The 24,482-nt window shown below is 41.4% G+C and overlaps 1 long non-coding RNA gene across 7 annotated transcripts in view; it reads left to right on the top strand.

Annotated features, from left to right (window-relative positions):
• The window catches only part of LOC142436299 (uncharacterized), a 78,342-nt gene that overhangs the window by 38,767 nt on the left and 15,093 nt on the right, over positions 1–24,482 (top strand). For 3 of the 7 annotated variants that reach the window (XR_012781863.1, XR_012781862.1, XR_012781861.1), the window contains exons 3-6: positions 12,393–12,538; positions 17,581–17,692; positions 18,153–18,334; positions 21,401–21,527. This is a non-coding gene — a long non-coding RNA (uncharacterized LOC142436299). The other 4 variants (XR_012781864.1, XR_012781866.1, XR_012781867.1 and 1 more) reach the window with 4 other exon arrangements.

Here is a 24,482-nt window from a genome sequence, read left to right as displayed (position 1 = left end):
GCCTCAGGGGAACAGTCTAGTGCAAGCTGTTTGTGCCACCTAGAAACTTTGTCCCACCCCCCAAAACAAACTCACTGCCACACAGTCAATTCTGACTCATAGTGTTCCTCCATAGGTATCTGATAACAAAATCTATACAGAAGCAACCAGCCTCATTTTCCTTTTGCAGATGTGCTGGTGAGGTTGAACTGCCAGCCTGCAGAGTAGCAAATGATACCAGAATTCATTTTTCCCCCAAAGGAATGAACCAAATCAAGCATCTGCCATCAAACCCACACCAACTCCTGGGGACTCCATGTGAGTCAGAGTGCAGGGATGTTGCCGAGGGGTTTCAGTGACTGGTTTCTCAAGTGCATCACCCAGGCTTTCTTCCCTGGAGACTGAGTAGACACAAACTTCCAGCCTTTCCATGAACACCTATCCATGGTAACCATTATCATGCTCAGGGACATAAAAAACTAAGCAAGACACACATGTGTGTATGTACACACATGCCAGAACCTATGAAACCTGGCAATCTATCAAAGAAGGAAAATTCAAAACTACAAGGAGATTGAGTTTCTAACTATAACATGAAAAACCACACAGTTGAATTTGTAAAATTTGCAGGACCCAGAAAAATAAAGTCATTCTGTAAATTTTCAGCTCTCAAGTTTTTATGTGTATCGTACATATATACGGTAACCTAACTGGTCTCTTTACCATAGATAGAGAATAAAATTAATATCAGCTTTAATAGATCTTTAAGAGAGATGCTATATGTAAATAGCTTAGTATTCTTTCTGAATTATCATGGAAGATGAACAGGGATCCTAAATACTTTAAAGATGTACAATATTTGAGGAATTAAAAAAGATTTATGACATTATTCTATTTAGCATAATTTTGCACTGTTTAGCATAATCTATTACGAAAAGATATGCAGTAGCTTCCAAATGGAAAAATTCCATTATTTTTATTCCATTTTCCCATGGCCTTTTTCAAAAACCCCTTGTGCATTCATGGCATGAAGGATTGGCTACCAATGAGCTCCTTGTATCTCAATTAAGTAATACTTGTTAAATATCAATCATTTTGCCTACCATTGGGTTCCATATGGTGACCGTATGTGGTTTCGGAGTAAAACTATGCTCCGTAAGATTTTCATTGGCTAACTTCAGAAGTTGTTGATTTCTTCTAAGGTTGCCTTCAGTCTCTAATCATTTGTTTGGTAGCTGAGCACTCTGTTGCTCACACTACTCAGGGACTCCATTTAGGGACCTGCATCTTGAAGTGTGAGTGCTTGCAGGCAGAGCCCTGTGTAGCCTGATGTGTCAGGAATTAGCTTCCCTTACAAATTGGTGGGCCTTTCTGGAGCTGCTTTTCTTTTTCTGTAGGTCTTTCATGAGTTCCTGTAATGATACTTTATTGTATGTGGGACACGTGAACAAAGGAGTCCTTTTGTCCAGTGGGTTAAATATTGGGCTGCTGACTGCAAGGGCAGCTGTGCACACTCACCAGAAATGTGCAGAGAAGATGAGTCTGCCTGCTCCACTAAAGATGTGCAGGCGTGGGAGTCCTACAGGGAGTTCTGCTCTGTGATAGCTCTGCTGTGAGTTGGACCAGATGTGGTGGCAGGGAGTTATGTGCGGACAATGCCAACCCTTGTTCTTGACCCCTTATTAGCTATTTGAGGCTAAATGCAATTTGATTCACATTTTTTGTGGACTCTTGTGAAGTGCAAAAAATAGAATATTTTTTGTTGACAGTTTTGGGAACTGATATATTAGTGGAGGAGAGTTTTTTGGAACATGCTATTTTTTTTAATCATTTACGTTGGGCTCAGACAACTCTTATCACTATCCATACATCCATCCACTGTGTCCGATGTCTCCCTTCACCCACTTTTCTGTTGTTCATCCCCCATTTGTCTTTAGTGATCTTATAGGGAAAGTGAGCACACAATGGTATGAAATTTTGGAACATGCTACTTTTTTATTGATTTCAATCTTTTTGCATTTCTTCATTGAAATCCCAACGACACACCTTTCTGACTTCCTTTATCCTTATAAAAATGTATTTGTTCAACCTGGGCTTTGACTATCCTTAAAACATAGCAAGTACATTTCTTCCTAATACCCTGTGGTCTGGTATTTTCTCCTCTAGGAACAAACTCTTTTGGACTACCCATTAGTTAATCCCATCACATCCTTCAAATCACTGTTTTCAATGAATGCAATTGATTAGACTACTAAGGGCAGATAAGGAAAACCACTTGTAAACAAAAGGGCCCCATAGGCAGGTACACAGAATGATTTCACAATGAAATCAGCTGAGAGAGTACCTGTTTTCACCGCCCCTCTGTATTGAGGACAGATGTTTGCTCTGGGTCCTAACTAGAGTAATTAATTAGAGGCATTTAAAAGGATGCTTTTCTTGTTGTTAGTTACCATCTAGTTTTCTCCAATTTATTACAACACTGTGCACCCATGGTGATGTAGTGTGCTATGCGTTGGGTTGGTACCCACATGTTCAGCCATTCAAAACTGCTCACTGGTCCACAGTAGAAGATGAGGCTTTCTACTCCCTTAAAGAGTTGCAGTTTCAGAAATGCGCAGGCCCTGTTCTACTCTGCTCTGTGGGGATGCTTTGAGTCAGAATTGACTCAATGACAGTAATTTTTTAAAAAAATGTACACCAGAAAGAAAAACATGCCCTGTGACCTCCGTACTCTGACTTCAACATGGTCAGCTTTTATCTCTGAGACTGGAATGGTGACTTTGAGCTCTTCACATATTGGTCATAAACCTGAACGTCCTCATTTGCATTTCTTTTAACTATTGCCTCTTTTGTTTTACTTTCTTGCTGGTGCTTCTTCATGCTCCACTTATTTTCCAGTGTGGGAAGTTCCATGAATGCTTATTGCTAACGAGCTTTTCATTTAGTGGCTGACCATGGAGCTTCCCTCTCCGGCCCCTGAAGACCTGGGTGCTCTTTGACTCCTTAGCCTGTATGTTTGAGAAACGGAAATCGAACTGAGCATTTGCAAATTCATCACAGAACCTTCCCATGTTGTTAGAATTTCCTTATCATGCCAGGGTTCTCTGGCTAGTGTTTCCTAAAGTGATCATTTTATTTCTCCCTACACTAGCTCACGAAATGTAAATATGTATGTGTTAATGCTTAGACTCCACCTCTGTTGCATTTCTCATAAGAGTTATTATCATTTGGCCTTGTGCTTTTGTTCTTGTTTTTTACTGTGGAGTGTTTTCAACTCATAGCCACCTCATGTGTCCAGGGTTGAACTGTTGGTTTTGGAATGGTGTGCCCTCTCAGAACACATTGGTCTGGTTTTGTTCTGATTTGCTCAATGGTTTTTTATTTGCTCAATCAATCTAATAATTTCTTATATGCAAGAGCCAGTTGTACGGCCCTGAGGTAAGCAGTATTGTCTGAGGGTCCTGGCTTTTCCAGGACAATGCGTTCCAGTTATCTGAATTGAATAGATTGTTTTCTTCGTCTCCTCTTTGTACTACACAGAAGATCCAGATCATCTCTGTAACTGATGACTGACAGAATAAAAAGCTCTGGGCATATGAACAGAAATGTAATTGCCAGGCATTTAGTTGTACACACATGGACCTGCATGCTGACCTGGTTCAACAAGTTTTCATTTGAGCAATACTGAAATTGTGAGTAATGTTGGTGACTTCAGCTCTATCCCATTGGGAGCAACATCTGCTTAAAAGTGAGTGACAAGAGGACTAAATGAGCCAATGTGGCCAAATCTTTTTGGAAATTGCCTCAGAATCGTGGTTGCTGAATAAATGCAGTGTTTTATCATGAACATGTTGTGTGAAAGAGGCCCTAGTGGTTCACTGGTTTAATCGATGCCGCTGGCCAGACCCTTTGTGGCTCCAGCATTCCAGGCCCATCAAGGGAGGCCAAGGAGGCTGCGTGGGCCCGTGAAGATTTACAGACTTGGAAACACTAGCGAGCAGTTCCACTCCCTGTTTTATGGTCAAAATGAGTTAAAATGTACTTGACCGCAGTCCATTTGGTTTTGGTTCATCATGAAGGAATGGGAAGGCTTTAAAACCCGGCACCCGATGCACTGCTGTGGATGAGATTTTGAAAGGCTTATTGGATCGACACTAGGTTACACTGTTGTAGCAGAATTGTGGAGTGACCGTGATAGCTCATGCGACTTTATGCCATAGCTAGTTGGCCATGCTGTGAAATCTTAGCATAAAGTGCAACCTTTTCTATGTTGTTGTTAGGTGGCTTCGTGTCCATTCCAGCCCCTAAAGCCCTCTATGTAACAGCGCGACACACTGCCCTGTCCTGCACCATCCTCACATGTTCCCACGTTGGAGCCATTGCGACAGCCCCTGTGTCGATCCATGTTGGCGAAGGCCTTTCTCTTCTTTGCCTCTCTCTCCCTCACCAAGCACCATGTCCTTCTCCAGGGACTGGTCTCTCCTGAAAAGATGCGGGAACAAAAGTATGACAAGTCATGGAGGCCAGTCCCACAGCTGAGAGAATGCTAGTGGTCATCATGTTCAGCTAGTCGTCCTTCCATGATCTGCAAATGTGAAAAAATCTTTAAAAATCTAAAATGTGAAAAACATCTCAAAGCCTGGTATGTAAGTCCTAGTATCCTAACAGTTTAACATTGAAATGCACTGAAGTTCAGTCAACTTATAAGAAAATTGGAACCTAAGTACATTTTCCCAATCAGCAAAAAGGACATGCTATTATGATACTGAATATATTGTGCTCTTTTGTCAGTATATCCTATGAGCTTAGTGTGTATTGATGTGCGTATCCAGTATTTTTTGAGGGGAGCAGTCCATAATAATTACATGACAGTAGCTTTGTCTCAGTGGGAAAATTTTCAAGATATCTGCATATATTCTTTTTTTTAATCATTATATTACAACTCATCACAATCCATACATCAATTGTGTAAAGCACATTTGCACATTCATTTCCATTATCAATCTCAAAGCATTTGCACTTCACTTAAGCCCCTGGCATCAGCTCCTCATTTTTGCCCCTCCCTCCCCACTACCCCCTCCCTTATGAACCCTTGATAACTTATAAATTATTATTTTGTCATATCTTATACTGTCCAAAATGTCCCTTCACCCACTTTTCTGTTGTCAATCCCCCAGGGAGGAGGTTATATGTAGATCCTTGTAATCAGTTCGCTCTTTCCACCCCACCCTCCCTCCATCCTCCTGGTATCGCCACTCTCACCACTGGACCTGAATGGATCATCCACCTTGGATTCCTTGTTTCCATGTTCCTATCTGTACCAGTGTACAGAGGGTATCTATATTCTGTTGTTACCTTTCACTCTTGCCCGGTTTCCCTTTTCAATAGCTTGTCCTATCTCATTGAAAATACAAAATACACAAGCGTGCAACTGCAGAGTGACTGGAAAATAGGCGAGTAACATAGACACTCTATAGAAAATTTCATAATTCCCCAAATAATCATCTCTATCACCAGGTAACACGTCAGCTCTTGATCACGTAGAATTCTCCAAGAGGATACCATGACTCCAGGGCTTTGGGTCCCTACTTTGTTAGTTCATACCAGCAGCTCTCCAATGGCTAAGGAGGGGCGACAGGGAGAAGCACAAATTCTGCAGTGTTTCCTAGTTGTCATCTTCCTTTCACCCTGTGCTTCCTGTTTTGATAAATATTCTAATTTCAATCCTCCCTCCAATGGAAGAGAGGATATGAATTTGGAATCGAGGCTTTTATTTTTGATCATTCATCTGATTTATGTGTTCTGACTGTTCTCTATTCTGAAACAGCTAGATAGAAATAAGGCTGCAGTTGGTCACAGACAAACTGTACAGAGATAAACTCATTATGCTAGAAGCATGCAGTCCTTGGGATAACATGTAATTAGTGAGGGAGTGTGTCTAGTGCAGTGGTTCTCAACCTTCCTAATGCTGCAACCCTTTAATACAGTTCCTCATGTGTGCTCACCCCCCAACCAAAAAATTATTTTCATTACTGTAATTTTGCTACTGTTATGAACGGGAGAACCCTTTGAGAGGGTTGTTCAACCCCCAAAGGAGTTGCAACCCACAGGTTCAGAACAGCTGATCTAGTTGGTGAAGTGGGTTAGCTAAACCCTGATGGAAATCCTTAGAGCAAGACCCCTGTGTCTAATGCCCATGTGAAGTCTCTGTTTCCCCAGGACTGTCTTCTTCATCCTTTCACATAGTGGAATGCATGGTACCTTGCCAAGCCAGAATATACGGGATGTTTTAGGACACTGTGGCTGTTGAGGAGGTGGCTCTGAATTTCTCCGAGGAAGAATGGGCATTGCTGGACCTTTCTGAGAGGAAACTATAGAGACACGGGATGATGGAAACTTTTAGAAACCTGGCCTCAGTAGGTATGAATATTTTCATTAAAAACGGAAAGATGTGTGCGTGCGTGTGTATATGTATATTTGTGTATGTTTCATACTCAGTGATGCTATTGCAGTATGTGAGCTGAGTAATGGGAATACTTTGTTATATAAACAAGTGTAGTACTTTCCTCTCAGGAGCATGATGTCATGTTTCCCCATGAATATAAGGCTCTTAGTGTTATACTGATTTCTTATATCAAGTGTGACTATGAGTCTACTAAGTTTCCTTACGTGTTATAAATGTGAGTGTTGACCTTTGGTGCAGAGAGGCTATGTGTGCATTGTGCCTTGTAAGAGCTCTGTGTTTTTTCAAGGTTAACATGATAGCTTTATCTATTTATTATCTATTTATCCATTGTGTGTCAAGCACAGTTGTACATGTGTTACCTCATCATCCTCAAAACATTTGCTTTCTACTTGAGCCCTTGGTATCAGCTCCTCAATTTCCCCCCTCCCTGCTCACTGCCTCTCCATCATGAACCCTTGATAATTTATAAATTATTATTTTTTCATCCTTACACTGTCCGATGTCTCCCTTCACCCACTTTTCTGTTGTCCATCCCCCAGGGAGGGGGTTTTATGTAGATCCTTGTAATGGGTCCCCCCTTTCTGCCCCACCTTCCTTTCACCCTCATGATAGCACCACTCTCACCACTGGTCCTGAAGGCATCTTCTGTCCCAGATTCCCTATGTTTCAGGTTCCTATCTATACCAGTGTGCATCCTCTGGTCTAGCTGGATTTGTAAGAGAATTAGGTTCATGATAGTGGAGGGGAGGAGGAGCATTTAGGAAGTAGAGGAAAGTTGTATTTTCATTGTTTCTACACTGTACCCTGACTGGCTCGTCTCTTCCCTATGATCCTTCTGTAAGGGGCTGTCCAGTTGCTGACAGACGGGCTTTGGATCCCCAATCTTCACTCCCCTTCATTCACAATATGCCCGATACTGATCCCATCGACACCTTGTAATCAATCCATAGGTTGTGTGCTTTTTCCATGTGGGCTTTCTTGCTTCTAAGCTAGATGGCCACTTGTTTACCTTCAACCCTTTAAGATCCCATATGCTATATCTTTTGGTAGCTGGGCTCCATCAGTTTTCTTCACATTTTCTTTGCACACAGTTGTCTTCAGCTATCATCTTAGGAAGGTGAGCATCGTGGAATGCCAGGTAATAGAACAAAGTGTTCTTGCATTGAGGGAGCACTTGCATGGAGGCCCAATGTCCATCTGATACCGTAATACTAAACCTATTAATATATGCACCTAGATCTATTTCCCCACCCTAATATAAATATATTTACATATGCACATGCTTGTATTTAGACTTCTGTAAATGCTCTTTGTCTCCTAGTTCTTTCCTCTATTTCCTTTTACTTTCCTCTTGTCCCACTATCATGCTCTGTCTGTAGTTCAGTAATTTCAGGGTTTCAGTAATTCTTCTCAGTTACATTGCCTTGATCAATCCCTACCAGGCATCTTACACCCTCCTTGCCACTTATTTTGTGTCAGGGGAAAGGCCAGACCCTAACACATCACAGCGGGTGGTTGGTGCAATTGTACAGTGATAATAAATAAAGATTATAGTAAAGTCATAGGGAGCATGAGAGATAGAAGAGAGATTGAAATAATGGAGTCAGACACATTTCATAGTTGCATGTTCACCTCAGCCTCACTTGGTGGTCCACATGGGGAGAGAAATATTTATTGCTAACCAAGGCTTTTATATCATCTGGGGATGTGCAGGCCCCCTAATTACAGGTGAAGAAATCCATCACAGGAAAGTGTTGTGCTATAGGTAATATAGTAATGGGAGTGGGATGCTGTAGGGGTTCATATGCTGTTGGAAGAGGAGGGAGTAAGGGTGTGCATGTGACAAGATGGGCGGACCCGAGATTCAGCATGGCAGCCTAACTTTGGATGTCACTGAGCAGGTTTGACCTGTTCTCTGGTTCACTGTAGAAATCATTATCAGTAAGGTGTACTGTAAACCCACCTTGCAGGGTCTAAATTGAAGCCTTTAGGGGGAAGTATCCCATTGTCCTTAACAGCAGGGATGGGCCCTATATGTGGTGGGACTAGACAGTCCTCTGACAGCTGATTGCCTTCAGGGAGGTAACTTGACAATTATTTACCATTAATTGTGAGCAGTGTCCTAAGTCTAACATATATTTGGGGGAGATGACTTGGAGAAATCTTTCTGTTTCCCACTATTTTGGATCACTTATTGATTGTTCCCTTTTCCCTGGGTTGGTTAACACCACTTTCTTTCCCCCACCTCCCCTTCTCCCATGTCATGCTCCCCGCCCCAACCATGGGTCCTGTTGCTTTCTCCTCCAGATTGTTTATCTGGCCTATATTATCTAGTTAGAAGTGCAGATATAATATGCACACACACACACACACACACACACACATACACACACACAAGCACACATACACACAAAAGAGCAAAACAAAATGACAAAAGAAAACAAAACAACAGCAACAAGAAAAAAAGGGAAAAAAGAGAAAAGCCTGTAAAAAGTTAGAGGTCTCTATGTTGACCTTTAGGAGTGCTTTTCTGTGGAGTCTGATGGGGTGCCACGCCCTGGCCCCCGAGTCTAATTTTGGTACTCTTGGGACTTCCTTGCTCTACTTCCCTTGCTGTTCTGTTGCACAACACCCTTAGTGTTTTGTCTGGGTGTGGTGGGGTCAGATCGGATGCAATTCCCAAACTGTCTCCAGTGTTGTCCCCTATAGGGCTATAGGTCAGTGAGGGATGTCATGACTCATAGTCGGGGCAGCCATAGTGCTTCTTTTTGCATGGGCTGCTCAGAGCAGGCATATTGTCCTCAAAGCTTGGTGGGCCAGGATGTGTGCTCCACTCTCTCTTCCTCCCCCTTCATTTTCTCCCGTGTGCTCTGATCAGACATGTCCCTTTCCCTGAGCTGTAGCTTCAGTGTTGTCCTCTGAAGTAAATTCTTCTGGGGGAAGGGGCAGCTGTCCTCTTAGTTGGGATTGGGGCTGGCCCCTCTGATATTTTTGTTATAAATAGATTTTCTTCCACCAAAATTCCACAGACCTAGAGGAGCATAGGACTGGCTCAGTGTCAGGGAATTGTTGATTATCTTTTCACACTTTCCTTGTGATGTGTTTTTCTCCAAGAGCAGCATGTCAGGTACACCTTTTCGCCCTCATATGACACTAATGTGATGGGGATCTGCCTTAGGCTGGGTTCTCTAGAAAAATAAAACTATAGACACTGACATATGCATAAGAGAGAGCTTTTCATCAAGAGAACATCCCAGCCCAGTCCAACTGAAGCCCATGGGTCCAATGCTACCTAGAGCATCCATGGCTCAGTGTGTTCAAGTCCCCAAACTTCAGTTTTTGGGTGAGCATCAATCCTATCTGTTGTCCAGCTTGATATATGTGTGTGTATCACATACATATATGTGTGTGTATCACATACATATATGTGTGTGTATCACATACATATATGTGTGTCTATATAGTCACTCTAATATTATATGTGCACACGAATGCCTTGGTTTAGTTTATTAATTCATCAGTATATGAGGACCTTCAACACTACAGAAAACTACAGGACTCTAAATTCATGCTTTCATCACAGAATGGGTGGAAACAAATTCCCTGTTTCAGGGTTTTAATCTGAATACATTTGTACTTCCTTTTCTGTAAGATAAATGCTATAATTTTGATCATGCTGTATTTCTTTTTTTATTAAATCACTTTATTGGGTCTTGTAGAACTCTTATCATAATCCACACCTCCATCCATTGTGTCAAGCACATTAGTACATTTGTTGGCATACTCATTCTCAAAGCATTTTCTTTCTACTTGAGCCCTTGCTGTCAGCTTCTCATTTTTATTCCCCCCTCCTCATGAACCCTTGATAATTTGTAAAGTATTATTTGTTCATCTCTTACACTGCCCTATGTCTTCCTTCACCCACTTTTCTGTTGTCTATCCCCCTGGGGAGGGAGTTATACGTAGATCATTGTGATAGGTTCCCTCTTTCTCCCCCCACCTTCCCCTTCCACTTCTGATTAACAATTAATAGTTAGGGAGTTAAGTACCAAGAGTTATTTCAGCGTGTTTAAATGTAGCCTACAATGTTTTAGCATTTATTAGCTATTCATGGCATATCGTGAATATTTTATGGATGTGATAATTAAATTATGATTAAAGGAATTTTTATGTCTTTTTGGAAGCCTCTTCCTTAAAAAAAAGTGAACCTGGTAGCTCTAGTTAGAACATACAGTCAATTTTTAATATCACTGGTAAAAGTGGACATTTATGGTTGTCCTTTTTCTGACGTGGGGTGATGTTTTTTCAAGTATGACTTTTTCTTTTTAGGAATGTATATTAGCATATTAACATTTTGAACTATATTTGTTTTATGTTAGATTTGTAGAGTTATTTTTCCTTAGCATGAAAAGTCTTTGACTTTGTTTAGTAAGTTTTGTGTCTATTTAGATTATTAATTCTTTTTTACATTAATTGGTATATATTACAGTGCTCATTTTCTTATATTAAATCAACTCTAGGATAGATTCTACTTAATTATCATGTGTAATTATTTTCATGTGTTTTCTGACTCTGTTCCCAATGTTTTCAAGAACTTTTTCATGTAGATCCATTATCAATATTGCTCTACAGTTTTCTTGAAGTATCATTATCTGACCTTGTTTACAGGTTATTACTGGTCTCATAGAAAATATTAATAAGGTTACTCTGACAATTATTGTTATGTTTCACCCAATAACGTGAACTTAGACAAAAAGAATAAAGCGTCTATTCATATTGCGTGAATACTCTCCTGTCTAGCTGCCAGAATCTTCAACTTTAATCTGTCTTACAGTTAGCCTTGAAGTTTCTCATGGAATTGAATTGTGATTCAGTTGATTGTAAACTTTCTGAACATCCTGAAACCCACTCGACTCTCATAGATCACTTGCTCTGGCTGGATCCTCTAGAGTGATAAATGATTTACACCCCTCTTGACGGGACAAATCGTCACTCACACCTGAGACTATGGATGGGACATCCTTGAACCCAAGCCAATAAGCCCACTACTACAGTGTGTGTTGTTTGCCATCAGTCAGCATTACCTAGAAAGCTTGGAATCCAGAATTTAGGTCAAGATGACAAAATGGTTTGATCAGTCATCTCTTTTCTGGATACATCTTGCATTTTTAAGCATCTTCCCTCACCTTGGCTCTTACCATGACCCCTTGCCATTCCATGACTGTAAGCTGCAGTCTTTCCCAAAGGCTTTAAAATCGGACATCTGTAAACACAAGAGCTTAAGAGAGTAGCAAATAAGGATTCCCCTGGCTTGTTTTCTTGTTTAGAATATCTCTATCTTGGGCAAGGTACCTCTAGGATGTGCTATTGGTGTCGCTCTGTCTCTTGTTGTCCACCTGTACAAAAACTTTCTCTAGTTACTACACTATTGTGCATAAATGGGCTACCCAACCATAGGGATTTCTTCACACAATAGATATTGTAAAGAATACCCAGGATGCAAGGGGATTGGAGTAGGTTTTACTTAATGAGAAGCTCAGCCTGAGTTGGAGTGGCAGATATGAGCGTGATTCAGCTTGATCACTTTCACCAGATATGTCAAGGGTTTTGGTCTGAGGTTCCGTTATGGGCTTTTAAAGAACATTCTTCATAAAATATTCCGTTCTTCAGTTAGATTGCTGGTGAAAAGAAGATATTTACCTTCAATGGAGCTTGAGAAATTTGAGGCCTTAAGTACTTCCACTTTGTGGATCCAAAGTTGATCATGATATTTGGGAAATTAGTAAAATTGCTCTGCAAAGATAGAGTGGACCCTTGTTTAATGCAAACCCTCAGCTTTGAGCAGGATTTTGATCCCAGGTGGTGGGGGTGGTCACTATTTAGCGCAAGAAGTACAGGCCAAGAAAGTGATATGCCTTTTTCAACATTGCCTCCTCTTCTGTTTCAGAACAAAGATTTGCCACAGAGAAATACAGTCCAGTCTAGGGAGCTAGAAATCTGGTACTAGTGTCTTGCACATTGAAGCATGACAAGGAAGGACTTCAACTTCTGACTGGGTCGTGAACCAAATCCATTCACCTGACTCCAAGCAGGGTGAGCATCCCTGGGGTTCCTGGGGTCAGCACTGGGCAGAGGAGTTTGAGGGGAAGCAGGAGGGATCTGAGCTTTCTGGGGTCTGAACCCAGGAAACACCAGTGTACAAGAACCCAGGCTGCCCCATTGGTCGGGGTCCGAGCAATTTGCGCATCTCCCGGAATGATAGAATTTGCTGATAATGTAACCATGTATAATTGTATTAGAACTTAAATTGTGAGCACTCCAATTTGCAAAAGGCGGGTGGCATAGTGGTTACAGATTGGACTGCTAACTGCAAGGTCAGCAGTTCAGAATTACAAGTCACCCCTGAGGAGAAAAACAAGGTTTCCAATCTTGGTAAGAGTTATAGTCTCCGAAATCCATAAGGGGCCATTCCACCTCCCTTTAAAGGGTCACTGTAACCAGAATCCACTCTGTGGCACTGAGTTGGGTTTAAGGTTTGCATTGCTGATGACAGTGACAACTCTGTCCATTTGCTGCCTCCCCAGTTTGATTAAGCCTCCATTGAATTCCTTTTGATAATTAGCCAAGAATGTAGATCATCTTACCCTTGCGGAAAATGCCTTACAAAATAGATTGCCTGCACTCCTCTCCATCCATCCCCATCCAAGGGCCTGCCTAGATGTATCCTTGATGGAGCTCACCTAAGCGAGGACAGCACAGGGGCCATTGTTATGAGTCTGGCCTTGATTGCCTCAGTTTGAAGGCCCTGGACCAATCTTTTAAGTCTTTCTATCTAATAATGTGCATGTCCCAATTATGGTCCCATTCCTGCTGCTGCAGTCCCACCTGTATCTGATGTATTGCTTTGCCACCAATCATGATCTGTGACATGGCCTTTTGTTCTGTGTCCTATTTATCTAGGGTCCCGACTCTGAATCCTCAGTTGCATTTGAACTGCTAATGGCCTCCCTTATCCATATGATGTGTGTGCGTATCTTTTGTTGTCTCTTAAAGTTCAATAAATGCTCTCCTCAAATTATGTTTGACAAAGAAGTCACTTTTCCACCCTAACACACAATTTAGCATCATCAGTGCCTCAAGGTACAGTTCTCTGGGACAGCATCTTGACAGCCGTACCTGCAGGTGAGGTCAGGCCCTACAACCCCCTGGCTTCTGTCCTAAATGTACAAAAATTACAAAGTTCTCTTAGTTCTGCGGATAAATTCTCTCTCTGCACCTTAGCCTTATACCAGACACACTTAGCTCTATGTGGGTTGGCAAATCTAGTTCCCCAGATAAGAACTCAAATGTACCCCTATTTCACCTCTAACCTCCTGCCCAAAGGCACTTAGCTCTCTTGTTCTGTGGTCTGGGAATGCCACTGCTCTGTCTCAGGCTCTTGGTTCTGCTGCCACCATGTCTCTGTTGCTGCTTCTTCCCTTCATGTCCACTCTTGTGTCACAGCTGCCTGTCTGCTGGATTGAAGAATTTCTGTGAAAGAATCTGGGATCTAAAGGCCCCTACTCCTGGTTCTTTTTTTTTTTTAAGTCATTTTATTAGGGACTCATACAACTCCTAATACAATCCATACATATATCAATTGTGTAAAGCACATTTTTACATTCGTTGCCCTCATCATTCTCAAAACATTTGCTCTCCACCCAAGCCCCTGGCTTCAGGTCCTCAATTTTTCTTCTCCTCACTCCCTCCTCCCTCATGAACCCTTGATAATTTATAAATTGTTATTTTGTCATATATTTCTGTGTCCCATTTTTCTGTTGTATGTCCCCCAGGGAGGAGGTCACATGTAGATTCTTGAAATAGGTTCCACTTTTCCAACCCAACCTCACTGTGCCCTTCAAATATCACCACTCACACCACCAGTCCTGAGGGGATTATCTGCCATGGCTTCCCTGCATTTTCAGTTCCCATCTGCACCAGTGTACATCCCCTGGTCTAGTCAGACCTGCAAGTCAGGATTCAGACCATGACAGTTGGAGGGGGGAAGGAAGCACCCAGAAACTTGATCAAAGTTGTATTTTTCATCGTTGCTACATCACACCCTGACTGTTTCATCGCCTCCCCAAGACCCTTCTGTAAGGGAATGTCCAGTGGCCTACAAATGGGCTTTGGGTCTCCACTCCACACTCCCCCGCTGATTCACTATGGTAAGATTTTTTGTTCTGATGATGCCTGATACCTGATCCCTTGATACCTTGTGATTGCACAGGCTGGTATGCTTCTTCCATGTGGGCTTTGTTGCTTCTGAGCTAGATGGCCGCTTTTTTACCTTCAAGCCATTAAGATCCCAGATGCTATATCTTTTGATAGCTGAGCACCATCAACTTTCTTCACCACATTTGCTTATGCACAAATCTGTCTTCAGTGATCATATTATCGAGATGAGCGTGCAATGTAATGACTCTTCTCCATCTATCTTGATTGATAATTTGGCTTGGTAGCGTATTCTTGGGTTTGCATTGTTTTCCTTCAATTTTTTGAAAATGTTACTCCACTCTCTCTTCTTCATAGTTTCTGCTGATAGGTCTGATCATATTCTTATTTGGGAACCTTTATATATGATTGCTTGTTTTCCCCTAGCTGCTCTCATGATTTTCTCCTTTTCCTCAAAGTTGGATAATTTAACTATTATGTGCCTTGATGACTTCTTCTTGGGATCCAGTCTTGCTGGGATTCTTTCAGCTTCCTGAATGGTTGCCTTGTTTTAATTCACTAAGCTGGGGAAGCTTTCCTCCAAGAATTCTCTCACTACTGTTGCAGATGACTTCTTTGTTGTGTCTTCCTCCAGTAAGCCAATACTTCTAATGATGTACCGCTTCATAGCATCAGACTTAGTTCTTAAGTTTTCTTCAGCTTCTCTGATGATCTTATTAGATTTTTGTTCTCGTTTGTTGAAGTCTGCTTGGCTGTCCTCCAAGTCACTGATGCGGGCCTCTGATTCTTCCAGTTGCTTGTCGAGGTCCATGAGTGTGCTACTGGTTTTTGTTATCTCCTCCCTAAGCTCCTGTATTTCTCTTTGATTTATGGTTTTTACCTTTTCTATCATTTCATCATTTTTCTGTATTGTTTCCCTCATATCCCCTGACTCCAAGTAACATTCTGAAAATTTCTTTCTGTGGCAGCTCAATGTCTGCTTCCTCTATGCATGCATTATGTTCAGGACATCTTCTGGCTTTGCCTTTTGTTCCTCTCCTTTTTTTGTTGAGGTTTTTGGGGCTGATGGCTGCTTGTGTTGCGTTGTTTTAGATGAGCCAGGTGCCATTTTCCAGGGAGTCGAAGAGCACTGGCTCTCTCTGGGAGACTTTGAACTGCCTATAGCTTATTTCACTATGGAATTAACCTACCACTTTGTCCTCCTGTGGCTTCCCTCTCGGGGGAGTGACCCAGAAGGGTTGCCTGCTTTGGTGTTGCAGAGGTTGGGCAGAGGCTCCTGCAGTAACTTTTGTTGAGGAGTGTTGGCCGAGCTGCCTTATGCCCCACAGGCACAAAGGCTGGAAGGAGTTCCCCAGTCAGAAGTTGAGCAGAGTATCCCCTGTTGGGGGCCAGCAGGGATTTTTCCAGCCTGCTAACTACACAGGGTGGAGCTCACCTAGCTGCGTGTGGCTCAGGTGTAAATGCCCTAAGCTAAGGGAGTGGTCTGGAGGTTAGCAGTAGAGTGTGAGAGACCAAGAAAGAGGAAAAGAGGAGAAAAAAAAGTTAAAAAGCAAGCCAAATGTGCCCATGAGGGGCGGGGGAGGGGGAATATAGTGAAGAGATGGATAGAAAGCAACAATGTAGCTGAGCCCTTATCCAGGCCAGAGGAGCTGCAAGGGTTTAATCCTTGTTCGGAGGTGGTAGCAGCAAGCTGTGGCTGTGTTGAGAAAAGGCTGCTGCACAGCCCTCCAAGACTGATAGGGTGACAGAGAGGAGATGCAAAGGTCTAGTGCCTGCCCCAAGGCAGGTGGTGGCAAACTGTGGCTGTGTTGAGACCAAGCAGCCCTACAGGCTCCAAATGGTCCTGGCTCTGGCAGAGACAGTGGCGGGGCAAAGGTCAAGCCCCAGCCGGCCTCCACTGAAGTAAACCAAAAGCCCCCAGCCCCTCAAAACCCCATGGGTCTGTGCCTACTTGTCTTTATGATGCTCCTCCTGCATTCCAGCAGTGTTCAGTTATCTCTAAGTAACTCTCCTAGCTTGAATTCTGTGGAGTTCCTCTGGTGTTTGTTACTCCTTCGCCATCTTGCCGGAAGTCCCCCTGGTTCTTCTTTTTTGTTGGTAGTGAGATCCCAATTTCTGTCTCTGAAATAACTCAATTAGTTGTAACATGAATTCCAAAGTAACTAATCTGTAGGTTAGGTTTCAGACAGTTTATTTACATAACCACAAGGCACAACGGTACCAATGTATTGTTGGCCAAGCTGCCCGATTGTCTTATATGACAGCCCCAGTGGGTTTCCAAGACTGTAACTTTATAACGGAGTAAAAAGCCATGTCACTCATGCTTTCGAGGAGAAATTGGTGGTTTCCAATTGCTGACCTTGCAATTAGCAGCCTGACAGTAACCACTATGAGGGACAACTTTTCCTCGTTCACATTGGCAGGCGACAAACCCAGGTAAATAATTTGGAGGAAGTTAAGGGGGCATAGCTAGACTGTGTACTTGTATAGACCACCTGTCTGACTCAGTGATTCTCAACCTTCCTAATGCTGCGACCCTTTAATGCAGTTCCTCATGTTGTGGTGAAGCTCCAACCATAAAACTACTTTTGTTGCTACTTCATGACAGTAAGTTTACTACTGTTATGAATCAGGCAACCCCTGTGAAAGGGTCCTTCAACCCCCAAAAGGGTCTCAACCCATAGGTGGAGAACCACTGATCTAACTGCATTAGGTACTACAAATAATGGTATATTAAAAACATTATCTATATTGGGATTCAAAAGTGCACTCATTATTGGGGGATATATACTTCTTCATTTACATTTATATGTAATTTATATATGTATAGATATAAATTTCAATCTAATAAATGTCATATAAATGTTTATTATGGAGCCTTGTTTTTGACATGTGTTAAGTGTTGGACTTCTATCCTCAAGGTCAGAGGTACACACCCATTAGCATCCTGTCATGGCTTTAGAATCTTGGAAGCTCTGTACAGCAGTTCTCCTGTGTCCTATCGGCAGCTTATATGTCTAACTTTACTTGATGGTGAGTTTAAAAGTGTTTCTAAAGTTATTTTACAATTTATAGTTCTCCTATAAAATAATCTTTAGTTTATAATAGCTCTTTATATATCCCATGTAAAATGTTTCCAGATGCTTTAATTAACATAATCATCTTAAAGGTTCATTGATTTGTCATTCTCTTTGAGAGTCACACAGTAAGGAATTGGTAGTTTGTATGCTGTGGGGTAGGGATCCAACTCTTTGTTTATTTTTTTATATTTATATTTGATTGCCCAATCTCTATTTGTTATAAAATAATCTTTTATTCACATGTGTGAACATTATGAGTTTTAGATTTTATTGCTCATGGTATAAGCATGTTTCCCATTACTCAGTAAGGGCACCGTTAACAGTATTGGGGACTTTGGGTGTTTAGAAGAAGGAAAGAACAGTAACAGCACCTGGACCTATTGGTTATGTGTTACACTGTATTCTCCCATCAGCCTGCCGATGGTGCATCACCAGCAGCTTAGAGGAAGGAGGAAGAGTGCCTTGTATTATTACTTTTGGGATTTCCTCACGAGAGATTGAAATTTGTGAGCATCATTAGAGCTGATCCAGATAAGACAGAGCATCCCAGTTGCCTGTAGTGTCCTAAGGACCAAAGAAAATGGCCAAGGCTCAGGTGCTTCTGATGTGTTTTATCCTTTTCTGTATTTTCTACTGGAATTGTAGGAGCCTGTATAATACTGATTCAGTTCATTGGAAAAGCAGAAATTTGAAATAGTAGAACTTAGAGCTAAACTTTTACTCTGATTTCAACATTTGGCTGGAGAAGATTAGGAATATATTGATCATAGGATTAACAATAAACTATTGACATTGAACATAATATAGCACTGAGGATTCTTTGGATAACATTATCTTCCAGCTCATAATTTATTATTCTATGGCCAGCATATCTTTCAAATTATATGCTATACATGGTTTTTAAGGAGAAATAAAATCACTTCTTTAGGAGAGTTCAGTAGTCCATGGGATTTTTGTTTGAGTAACTTTCTTTAATGCTTATTTCTGAAGGTGATATGTTAAATACTCTCCCACACAGCAGCATTCTCATCAATGCATCTAAAATGGGTCTTGTTGCATTAGTGGTTTAAAAATGAGACAGCATCTCACCTCCTCTAACTAGAGATGCAGGAGAGAGAATTAACTGTCAACATCAGCTCTGATTCATATGAGGCAGAGCTTAGACAGACCTGTACCCTCCAATGGTTTTCCAGTCTGACACCAGTATCTTTGCCACACTCCTCTCCTACTCAGCTTATTCTTTTTTTTTTTTTTTTTTTGCAGTGGCCATGGACTAATTACAGTCCAGAGTCACAGGTACAAGTTTTACTCAGTAACAGAGTATAATTTGGTATCAGAATTAGTAGGCTACACATTGACTTTCATATTAAAGAACCATGTAGGCACATTTGCTCTTCTTCAGGGAAGGCCTGTTTTCCCTGTCCCCTATCAGACATTTTTCCTTCTAAAGATAGGCTCATTTCTTAGTTCCATCTTTATATGGTCCTCTCAACTACTTTTGGATATCCTCTTCTTGATCTTGCCTGCCTGTCCCACTTTCTTGGCTGAAAAGCCCTTTCTGGACCTGACACCATTGGCTCTGTCACTCCTGTCCCTTCTACCCTGGTCATTGTCTCCATTGGTGCAGCTCTTGACCCATGAATAGTACAGTTCATTTTGCAGGAGCAGCAGTAGACCCATCCCTATGTGGTAGAGGTTCAAGATGGTCCATGATTTGCTCAGCAACATCTCACAAAACTCAAAAGTCATCAAGTAAATAAATCGCACTTCAAGATGTGGAAGCTGGTGAGTTCCAGATCTATATAAAGGTCAGGAATCAGTCTGTAGGTTTTTCCTCATTGATTTGTTTATAAACGCTGATGAACCAGATCATCAGGTCAGACCACAGTCCACTGCCTCACAAAGAGAAGTTGTTGAATCTCGTCAGCTAATAGGTTGCAGGGGCTGAGGAACCCAAATTGGAAGGTCAGACAGCAAGCTAATGGCTCATAGAGTGGAGGAAGCTCTCAAGTCAGGTCACACAGGCAGCTCATAGTTGCCATTCAAGGAAATGCCACATTAATTTTTTGGAAGCTGCAAATCCCTAATCCATGGGTTCATTCTGAACTGTGTGGCTGCAGGGGCTAATAAACCCAAATCAACAGCTCAGATGACAGGATAATGCCTCACTGTCTCCTCTCAAACCATGCCTGCAGGCAGTTCTCTCTCTCCCTCTTAATATGTTGGCTTCTTGGGCCAACCCAGCATCTTCCCTGCCTAGGCAAGATTAGGAAGGCTCCAGAGATCCACCCAGCAGAATTAGGCTGGGGGCGCCTTGGAGAGCATGTGGTGAAAGATGGCAAGTTCAAGAGGACCTTGCAATTAAAGTTAAGATAATTCACTCCAAAGGTGGCTGAGGAGAATTTGTCCTAAGGTTGTCAAGAGGAGCTTGTCCTAAGGTGGCCTTTAAGAGCTTAGAAAGTTGTTCTGCACTCAGTAAGGGAGATAATGTCTATGAACATTCTGATCTTGGTTCTGACTTATAGCTTCTTGTTCCTGATCCCGAGTTGTACCTTGTTCATTAATAGACCACTTTGATCTATTGAGTGTTGTGTGACCACAGCAACAGATTATCAAACCCAGAAGTGAGACAGAGTGGTGTGGAAGGATTGACTTGTTTTAGAGTTGACAAAAAGTGTTGGAGAGTTGAGGTATGTTTGACCTCCCCCATCTGCACTGTTCCCAGTACTTATTGCCACTGAAGGTACCGAGCCTCTAATAATGGTGATGCTGGTAGAAACCCTAATGCCATTTAATAACAAATAGGTCTTTATATACCTTGTGTGATTATAAAGCTGAGCTATTTCTAGAACATTCAGATAATGTCACTGGAACTCAAAATTCTAATGTTAAGAGTGGGTGCATTATTTTCAGGCACTGGGGTCCCCAACACTCCAAAAGTGATCCTCAGGAGTGACATTGCAATTGTGAAAATATTAAAAGACAGAGAGCAGACAGCTGGACACAGGGGCTCTCTTCCCATGTCAGGCCTGAGAGAGTGAATATATTTTCCAGTGGGTATATATAATGGAGCTTACAGGTCTTTCCATAAGGCGTTCGTGTCATGCAGTTAGCATGTACATAGTTAATGGGTCATATCATAAGCGGGTAAAATTCTAAACAAGCAAGATGCTGAGTTACCATCTTGACCTAGTGTTAGTTGACTTCAAACCGGCCCTGTGCCCTCCCCAGGTGTTTGCTACATTTATGTTGGGCTGGCTCTAGAACCTGATTGCTCAGATATACAGATAACCTTCAGGCATAGTGAAGTAGCCAGGTACAGAAATGATTCCTCTACTATGGGAGCTCCTTTAAGCCTGCTCCTTAATGTGGAGCTAGCTATTGTGGGGGCACTGTATTTGACCTGGAGAATGTATTTGAAAACATTTATTTCTCAGAACACTGGAGATCTTTCTAAAATTAGGGCTAGTTTTCTCGGCTGATGGTCGTGAATGTAGAAATAAGGTAAAATATTTTGTACCAAGTCCTCAGTTAATGACGCATTATGGAATGAACTACCACAATAGTTTTTATTATTGTTTTGCTTTTTTTACTGTAAGATATATTTTTTTTAAATCTTCAAATGGAAAATACTTCATTAAGTAGACCCCTCTTACTACAGGAACCACTGACATTCAACGATGTGGCTGTAAAGTTCACCCGGAAGGAATTGCAGCTCCTGAACTCTGCTCAGAAAACCCTATATCAGGATGTGATGTTGGAGAACTATCGCAACCTGGTTTCCATTGGTGAGGAGAATTCTCAAGTCATTGACCTCGTCACTGGCTTTTCCTGTCTTATATGTTAAAAACTTTGCGGTGTTTGTCGTATTCTCAAAGAGGTAGATTCTCATTGCATTGTCTCATCCTAGGTTAGTGGGTTAGGTCTTCTACCCTTGAAAGAATGCTATTTACTTTATTCCTTTGAACATTATTTTTCTAGAAATACAAAACTGCAGTCTTTACAAACTTTACGTTAATTTTGGTGTGTCCATGATTCTGTAATTTCCCATAAACAGGTTATCTAATTGTCACCCCAGAAGCTTTCTCTCAGTTGGAACAAGAGAACTGTGTTTGGTATTAGAAGCAAGCTATAGTGGAATTTTCTCAGATGCATGGTCAAAACACCTTAAGGGGAATTGGCTGGGGTAGTTGATTGAACAGGGAGAAGGCCTCATATCTATGAAAGGTGTCAGAAAATGCATAAAAGTGTGTGCGACTTTGTATGTGAGAGTTCACTTGTCCAAGATGTTGAGGGAAGTACACCTGTAGCTCTTATGAGATTAGATTTCCATTTTCTTGTTTTACACTATGTGTGTTTGCTTCCATAATTTTCTTTAACATTCTGAAATTTTCCCTTCTTTTATGTTTCCACTTTACTATGAAAATCTGTCTTGCACGCTTCTCTCCAAACAGAGAATTCTGAATTAGTAACTGTCCTCTGAATACAGCACATTCCTCCCCTACTGAGTAAGAATGGATATCCATTTGCAGTATGCAGCACCATCTTGCATCTTGAGCTCCCACCATAAACGGGTCTCCTTTGTGCTTCCTTAGCTTCCCCCCTTGGAGTTTCTCTAAAGATTTGGTGTCCATATTCTCATTTGGTGTCCTGTTCCTTTAAAGTTTTCTTCATGCAGGTGATGTCAGTTCTTTCTGTTTTCTTAGAGAGATGGTCAATTTGCCTTCTCTGTTGGAATTCTTTAACAGACATATTTCCCCATATTTTACTCCTTTTGGTGAAATATATTTATGACTTCTGTTGTTTCCAGGTATCTAAAATCATCTTCCTAGCAAGAAAATTATCAGCTTTAAAGTATACTTTAGCATTGTACCTTACATTTTTTTCTACCTGTAAGATTTTTTTAAGTTGTCTGTTCCTCCAATAATTTTTGTAAGTGGAAAGGGCATGTTTTTTTTTTAATTAAGCAATGTCTGCTATATATTTCTTACTATGTAGTGTCCCTTCCTTAGGCCCACCCCTTCTTAACAGGTCCAATACACGAAAGATGACTGTTGCTGCTTCTAAAGAACATTTTTGCAGTATATTCCAATAGGTTTTATTGCTGTTATTCAAACAATGCATAGTACATTCAATATTGCTCTCTTTTCTTTTCTGTCTCTTGAGTAGCCTTTTGGTTTCCATGTGTAAGTTGCCTTTCATGTCATCCCACATCTCATCTGGTCTCTCATTAGTCTTCAGTCAGACTTTTATTCCTCATGTTTATTCTTTACATAGTCTCTAAGCTGTGCTCTAGCTACTTTGGCTAGCTTCTACTTGGATTTGAGCAATTTATGATCTGTTCCACAGTTAACCCCTGGGCGTGTTTTGACTTATAAGCTTCTCCACCATTTCTTTCTGTAGATGTGGTTGATTTGATTTTCATTTGTTCCATTCCGGAAAATCCATATGTGTAGTTTCCATTTCTGGTGTTTAATAAGGAATTTGCTATGAATTCATCATTAGTCTCAAAATGTTATCAGTGAACCTGTGTGTCATTTCTGTTACTAAGGTCACATTTTCCAACTACTGCTACTTTCCCCAAATTTTACACTTATCAGTGTGTATGATTGTTTGGTTGATCAATGTCAGGCTGAAAAATTCATGTGAAAATTTCAATATATATTTTTAAATATTTTATTGGGAGCTCTTATAGATATCATAACTTCCCATAGTTCAATTACATGGAGCAGTCCTGTACAATAGCTACCACAGTTTGAAAACTTTTTCTTCTTTAATTCCTTGATATCAGCTCTCCTTTATCCCTTCTCCCCTCAATTTCATTATTGTGGTGGTAAACAGAACCTGGATGAAAGTGTGAGCAGCAGCCTTATATCTGTACTCCTGACCACAGGGCTTGGAAGACCAGTTCTAGTGTTGGAAGAAAACCCCCACAAGTCCCAAAGCTAGAACTGCTAATGAGCAATCTCCAGACAGAGATTTCCCCCCAACTGCCCTCCAGGAAGATGTTAGTATACAGCTGCTACAGGTGCCTGACTTCTTGCTTCTCAGCTGAAAGATGCCTAGCTTTGAAAGCAATCAGGTTCCCTTTGTTGCTGTCACTTAAGGAATCAATTATCTCTTTCTCTCTTAAATGCCCACTGGATGGGTCCTAAAGGACTGGTGTGTAATTGAAGGGCAGAAATAAAAAGGCTTTGCATTCTTTCACCAATTTATATAATCTCAGGGCATGCAGCTCCCCCGCCTCCCACACAAACACAGGCAGACACCTAGCTACCTAACAAGGTAGGCAGGATCTTTAGCCTCGGGATCCCTGAAATAATTGGATGAGCAACTTAAGACCAGTGCTGAGGGTAGGTGGAGTGGAGTAATTGTCTCCTGAGCGGGGAGAACAATAACAACAACATGTCTGCTCTTGTCGTTAAAGCTGCTGGCAGATAGTAATTAGCCATGCGCTTGTATGAGGTATCATTAAGGTGGCACTACAATGAAAGGATAGTGTGGCGATGATATTTAACTAAGAGTATGTGACTGGGACTCTTCTCCAACTTTGTGAATGCTTCTATGTTTGCTTTAATTGGTGCACAAAACTGAATAACACTTGTACTAACTGGTCTTGCTTGCAGGCATATGAATATTAGCCTACCACTGACAAAATTATACATCAGGGAAGATATTGCAGTGTGCTTTTGGATAATGAATATGATGCCAATCTTCTTGAATTTGTCGATCTCAGCCTTATA

This window comes from Tenrec ecaudatus, unplaced genomic scaffold (assembly GCF_050624435.1).
Source record: "Tenrec ecaudatus isolate mTenEca1 unplaced genomic scaffold, mTenEca1.hap1 Scaffold_204, whole genome shotgun sequence".
Lineage (NCBI taxonomy): Eukaryota > Metazoa > Chordata > Mammalia > Afrosoricida > Tenrecidae > Tenrec > Tenrec ecaudatus.
This window is presented reverse-complemented; position numbering and strand designations above follow the sequence as displayed.